This window comes from Lathyrus oleraceus, chromosome 7, assembly GCF_024323335.1.
Source record: "Lathyrus oleraceus cultivar Zhongwan6 chromosome 7, CAAS_Psat_ZW6_1.0, whole genome shotgun sequence".
In the NCBI taxonomy this organism is placed as follows: domain Eukaryota; kingdom Viridiplantae; phylum Streptophyta; class Magnoliopsida; order Fabales; family Fabaceae; genus Lathyrus; species Lathyrus oleraceus.
The window spans coordinates 204,060,833-204,067,865 of NC_066585.1; the positions used below are offsets into that span (position 1 = coordinate 204,060,833).

The window sequence follows — 7,033 nt, forward strand, 5'->3', positions numbered from 1 at the left end:
AATAAAGGAATCAAAACTGAGTTGGTTTAAATTTATTTTAAAATACAGTCACTCTTTTTCTGGTCTCAATTTACAGAGTTAATACCAAAGTTTTTGTACGAGAGTAAAAGACATAAAGAAGTTAAAATCAATAGAACGACAGTTTGAGCTTTTAACTGGACAGTGTAAATTGAACATTAACTTTAAATCAGGGCGAAAGCAATTTTTAAAGTTAATTAAATTCTAATCATTTTCAAAAATTATTTTTAAAGGTTAAATGTGAGGACGAGAGTTAAGCATTTAAGTTTAATCATATAGTCTAAGTCAACAGAGCGAGAGTTTGAGACGAGGGCGTTTAAACGGTTAGTATTTTCTTAAAAAGAGTTTCTATAGATTCTATTGTTTTCAAAAAGTGATTTTAGATTTAACGAAATAGTGAGAGCGTACGTTAATATAAAGTCATAGTCTGATTCAACAGAGCGAGAGTTTGAGGAAAAGACTTTTAATTAATAGTGTCTACTGAAAAGACTTATTTTAAAACTAAGAAATAGACCAACGAAGATTTGATTCCCTAATTACGACGAACTACATACCGATATCCGTGTTATTTGATATTTAATCCAGATCCAAATTTAGTTTTACTTTTCCCCCTAATCATCAAAGTATCATTCGCCTTAGCTTTACGAAGTAACCCTAGAAAAACGGTATATCGATTCATTAAGTCCCTGTGGGATCGATATCTTTTAAAACTACACGATTAGACTGTGCACTTGCAGTTAATACCCCAATAGACTCATAAAGTCGCGATCAAGTTTTGGCGCCGTTGCCGGGGACTTTTATTTAGTCGATATCGTAACTCTTCTGTTACGCTGTAGAGACTAAGGCAATTTTTATTTTTTTTCCCTTGTTTTTCGTTGATTTGTATGCCACACACTCGCTCACAAGGCGAACCGTATTACTTACGAATCAACGACGTTGAACGATATCTCCGAGTATTACGACGAATTCGGGAGTATCGTGCTACAAACAATCTTCCTCCAATCGAAATTCCTGATCTCAAAAATCTCCTTCCCTCGACGATACCAGAGATGGCAGAACCAGCTCGTGCTCTTTGAGATTACGCTTCTCCATCGCAAGATGAGCCGCATTCGAGTATTGCGCCACCCGCAATCGAAGCAAACAACTTCGAACTTAAACCTTCGCTGTTGCAGGCAGTGCAACAAAACCAATTTTCTGGAAATCCTACCGAGGATCCAAACCTTCATTTATCCGTATTCGTCCAATACGCTGACACTGTTAAAGCTAATGGTGTCACTTCAGAGGCAATTCGACTTCGTCTTTTTCCTTTCTCGTTAAGAGATAAAGCTAGAAGATGGCTTCAGTCTCTTCCTTCCAACTCAGTCACCACATGGAATGAGTTGAAGAAAGTCTTTCTTGCCCGATATTTTCCTCCAAGCAAAATAGCTATGCTGAGAGCCCAGATAAATGGATTTAAGCAAAAAGACAACGAGTCTCTTTTCGAAGCATGGGAAAGATACAAAGACATGATGAAACTTTATCTACACCATGGTTTAGAGGACTGGTTAGTAATTCATACCTTCTACAATGGTCTCTTGTACAACACAAGGTTAACAATAGACGCCGCCGCCGGTGGTGCGCTTATGGATAAACCTTACGTTGACGCTTATCAACTTATCGAGAGCATGGCCCAAAACCATTATCAATGAGGAAGCGACCAAATAATGGTAGAGAAACCTCAAACAAAAGGGGGCATGTACGAGATAAGTAGCCTTGATCATGTTAATGCAAAAGTGGATGCTCTTGCCCAGAAAATTGAAAGTTTAAATGTATCACCTCCAGCCACCGTGGTTGCCGTAACTCACAATTGCGAAGTCTGTGGAATTCAAGGTCACACTCCTATAGATTGTCAACTCCTAACAGGAATCCAAGCAGAGCAGGTGAACTATGCTCAAGGAAATCCTTACTCGCATACCTATAACTCAAACTGGAAGAACCATCCCAATTTTTCATATAAAAGTAACAACGCTTTATACGCACCAGGTCAAGCTCCCAGTCAAGCCCCAACTATACCTCCTAGATATCAAAAGCCGACCCCATCTACACCTAACAATAATGTTCCTAGAAAATCCAATTTGGAAATCATGATGGAGAACTTCATAGCTTCTCAACAGCAAACCAATAAAGAGTTCTTAAACCAGAATGTACACACTAACGAACAGATTAAACAACTAGCAAGTAAAGTGGATGCCCTGGCTACCCATAACAAAATGTTGGAAACACAAATCTCGCAAGTAGCTCAACAACAAGCGCCTACTGCTGCCCCAACTGGTACCTTTCTTGGACAGCCCCAACCTAATCCGAAAGGCCACGCTCATGCAATTATATTACGAAGTGGTATAGAGGTAGAAGGACCGTCTGATCCAAGGATTGAGAACCAAAACTCTAAAAAGTCAACTGAGGAAGAAGGTAGACCTAAGGAAAAGGAAGAGTGTAATAAAGAAACAGTAGAAAACAAAGAACCTTATGTACCTCCGCCGCCTTACAAACCACTTATCCCTTACCCTTAAAGGCTAATTAAATCCAAAGACGCGGGCCAATTTAAAAAATTTGTTGACCTACTGAAACAATTAAACGTCACAATTCCTTTTACAGAAGCTATTACACAGATGCCTTCATATGCTAAGTTCTTAAAAGAAATTTTATCTAATAAAAGGAAACTTGAAGACAGCGAAACCGTTACACTCACTGCTGAGTGTAGCGCAATAATCCAAAATATGCCTCCTAAACTTAAAGATCCTGGTAGTTTCTCTATACCCTTTCATATAGGAAAATTTGTCATAGATAAAGCTTTATGCGATTTAGGAGCCGGTATCAGTGTTATGCCCTTGTCCATATGCAAGAAACTTGAAATGGGAGAATTAAGACCAACTAAAATGTCTGTGCAATTAGCAGATCGTTCCGTTAGATATCCCGTAGGAATTCTTGAAAACGTTCCCGTGCGCATAGGTCAATTCTACATTCCCACCGATTTTATAATTATGGACATAAGAGAAGATGAAGTTACCCCCATTATATTGGGAAGACCCTTCTTAGTAACCGCCGGTGCTATCATAGGCGTAAAACGAGGACGACTCACTTTCGAAGTAGGAGAAGAGAAAATTGAGTTCATTCTTTCCAAATTTTTGAAAGCACTTGCAATAGAAGACACATGTTACTTCATGGATATCATCGATGAATGCATAAAAGAAACAGAATTAGAAAATGACGATTTGTCCGACTATCGTGTAGAGGACAGACTGAACCAATGTTTAGCAATAACATCGGATCCTACACAATGCCTTAAGAAACCAACCCTCGACCTGAAAACACTTCCCAAAAATCTGAGATATGAATTCCTAGACTTAGAACTTGAACGACCAGTGATAGTCAATGCAGACCTAGGAAACCTTGAAACCGAAAAACTCCTACATATCTTAAGAAAATATCCAACCGCACTAGGATACAACATCACCGATCTTAAAGGGATAAGTCATTCTATTTGTATGCACCGCATCATGCTAGAAGAAGACTGTAAAACTTCTAGGGAACATCAGAGGAGACTAAACCCGATCCTGAGTAAGGTAGTGAAGAAGGAAGTAACGAAGTTATTAGAGGCGGGTATCATATATCCTATATCCGATAGCAAATGGGTTAGTCCCGTACACGTAGTACCAAAGAAAAGAGGTATAACAGTGATCGAAAATGAAAAAGGAGAAACTATAACCAAACAAATTGAATTGGGATGGAGAATATGCATTGACTATAGGAAGCTAAACAAAGCAATCCGAAAAGATCATTTTCCTTTACCATTCATAGACCAGATGTTAGAACGACTAGCCAAGCATTCTCATTTCTGCTATCTAGACGGTTACTCAGGCTTCTTTCAAATACCAATTCATCCTGATGACCAAGAAAAGACAACGTTCACATGTCCTTTTGGTACCTTCGCTTATCGACGAATACCGTTTGGCTTGTGCAATGCTCCTGCAACCTTCCAAAGGTGCATGATGGCAATATTCGCCGATTTTCTCGAAAACATCATGGAAGTCTTTATGGATGACTTTTCCGTATGCGGACAAAGTTTCGAAGAATGTCTTGAAAACCTAGAAAGAGTTCTAGAACGATGTGTAAAAGTAAACCTAGTACTTAATTGGGAAAAATGTCACTTTATGGTACAAGAAGGAATTGTTTTAGGACACATCATATCAAATAGAGGAATTGAAGTAGACAAAGCCAAAATAGAAGTAATCGAAAATCTTCAACCTCCGAAAACTGTGAGAGAAATACGAAGCTTCTTAGGACATGCCGGTTTTTACCGACGATTCATTAAAGATTTCTCTAAAATAACTAAACCTTTAACCGGATTATTAATGAAAGACGCTGAATTCATCTTCGACAATAAATGTTTAGAAGCATTTCAAACACTTAAACAAGCATTGATCTCCGCGCCCATAATGCAGACCCCGGATTGGAATGAACCATTCGAAATAATGTGTGACGCAAGTGACTACGCCGTAGGCGCTATTTTAGGACAACGAAAGGATAAAAAACTTCACGTCATATATTATGCGAGTAGAACTCTAGATGAAGCACAAATGAATTACGCCACGACCGAGAAAGAACTTTTAGCGGTAGTATTTGCACTAGATAAATTTCGTTCCTACTTGGTCGGAGCTAAAATAATCGTTTACACTGATCACGCTGCCATTAAGTACCTCTTAACAAAAAAGGACGCTAAACCTAGACTCCTAAGGTGGATCTTGTTGCTACAAGAATTTGATTTGGAAATCAAAGATAAAAAAGGAACTGAAAACGTAGTAGCAGATCACCTTTCTAGACTTGAACACCTGGAACCGGAAAGAACATCGATCAACGATGATTTCTCGTACGATAAACTTATAGCTAATTTGGAAGAAAATAGAGCTGATGAACAGGTAGAGACCACCTTGGCGGTATGCGTTACACCATGGTACGCCGATTTTGTCAATTATTTAGCCGCCGGAGTGGTTCCACTTGATTTATCATACCAACAAAAGAAACGATTCTTCCATGACATAAAACATTATTACTGGGACGACCCTTTACTTTTCAAAAGAGGCCCCGATGGTATTTTCCGTCGCTGTATACCTGAAGAAGAGGTAGAAAGTATAATCCAACATTGTCATTCCGCTCCTTATGGTGGACACGCAAGTACATCCAAAACCTGCTCCAAAATCCTACAAGCCGGTCTTTATTGGCTAAACATATGGAAGGATGTGCATGCCGCTGTCAAGAAATGCGATAGGTGTCAACGCACAGGAAACATATCTAGACGTGACGAGATGCCACAAAAAGGCATTTTGGAAGTAGAAATTTTCGATGTGTGGGGGATAGATTTCATGGGACCTTTTCCACCTTCTTTCGGCAACAAGTACATACTCGTAGCGGTTGACTACGTATTAAAATGGATTGAGGCTATAGCTTCTCCAACAAACGACACACGAGTAGTAATTAAACTCTTTAAGAATATAATCTTTCCAAGATTTGGTGTCCCAAAAATAGTAGTCTGTGACGGTGGATCGCATTTCATATCTAAGATACTCGAAAAATTATTGTTTAAGTATGGTGTAAAACATCGAGTAGCAACACCTTACCATCCCCAAACTAATGGACAAGTGGAAGTGTCTAATAGAGAAATTAAACAGATATTGGAAAAAACTGTCGCTACATCGAGGAAAGACTGGTCATCAAAATTACCCGAAGCTTTATGGGCATACCGAACCGCTTCCAAAACTCCCATAGGAACAACCCCATTTAAGCTTATTTATGGTAAATCTTGCCACCTCCCGGTGGAGTTAGAACATAAGGCCTATTGGGCTATTAAAAATTTAAATTTAAACTATAAGGCCGCCAGTGAAAAGCGAATTCTTGATATAAACGAATTAGAGGAACTTAGACAAGACGCATACGAAAATGCCAGAATCTACAAGGAAAGAACGAAAAAATGGCATGATAAACGCATATCAAGGAAAACTTTCAAACAAGGCGATGTAGTCCTATTGTTTAACTCTATACTTAAGTTATTCCCAGGAAAACTGCGCTCTAGGTGGTCAGGCCCTTTCCAAGTCACTAATGTCTTTCCCAATGGAGCTGTAGAAATTAAAGGAAAATCTATTGAATCATTTATCGTAAACGGGCAGCGTCTAAAACATTATCATTATGATGAAAACAATGAGGACTCGCAAGTCCTGCACTTAGACGTATTGTCTCCAAAATTAATAGATTAATATTTAATAGTTTTATGTCGAGCTTGCGACATTAAACAAAGCGCTTCGTGGGAGACAACCCACCAATTTTTATTTTTCTTTGATTATTCTTTTTGATTTTATTCAGTTTTCATTCTTCATTTTCTTTATTTTATTAAATTTTTATTCTTTTCTTCTTTCGGCATTTGGCCAAATCCTGACTAAATTCTTGTTTTTCTTTTCTTTAGCTAACACTAACCTGATGGGACATATTGATCGCATGGGTATCAAATTCAGAGGGAGAGCTCAGAGACAAAAATTTGAAGAACTAGCTGAGAGAGAGATGCAGCCAAGTTTTTATGCTGATGATTGTGCAATGACTGTTCTTGGGCTAAGAGATAGTGTCCTATATCTGCTGAGTCAAATAGGGTGGGAAACCACTCCTATTTGGAGACAATTTGTTACTTACCGGAGGCTAACTCTAGAATTCCTTAGCTCCCTGATTTATTTACCAAACCATGGAAAAGGAATAAACCGAGGTTTCATTCAATTCAGGATGTTCAATATGGAGTATCAGTATAACATTCAAGAATTTACTAACCTTTTAGGGTTCCCTACTTCTTTTGATACATTCACCATGAGCCAAGAAGACCTTTTTGAATATAGAGAGCTTGAGCATTTTTGGGGAAGTTTGACGGGAAATGACGACCCTGAGGAACATGAGTTTCTTTCTGGAAACATACATAACCCGACTTTTCGTTATTTCCACA

General features: G+C 38.5%; 1 non-coding gene across 1 annotated transcript; it reads right to left on the reverse strand.

Annotated features, from left to right (window-relative positions):
- Positions 1–1,445: 1,445 nt before the first annotated feature.
- LOC127109223 (small nucleolar RNA R71) lies at positions 1,446–1,552 on the reverse strand. Its single transcript, XR_007796560.1, has one exon. It is a non-coding gene; the product is annotated as a small nucleolar RNA R71 (small nucleolar RNA).
- Positions 1,553–7,033: the final 5,481 nt, after the last annotated feature.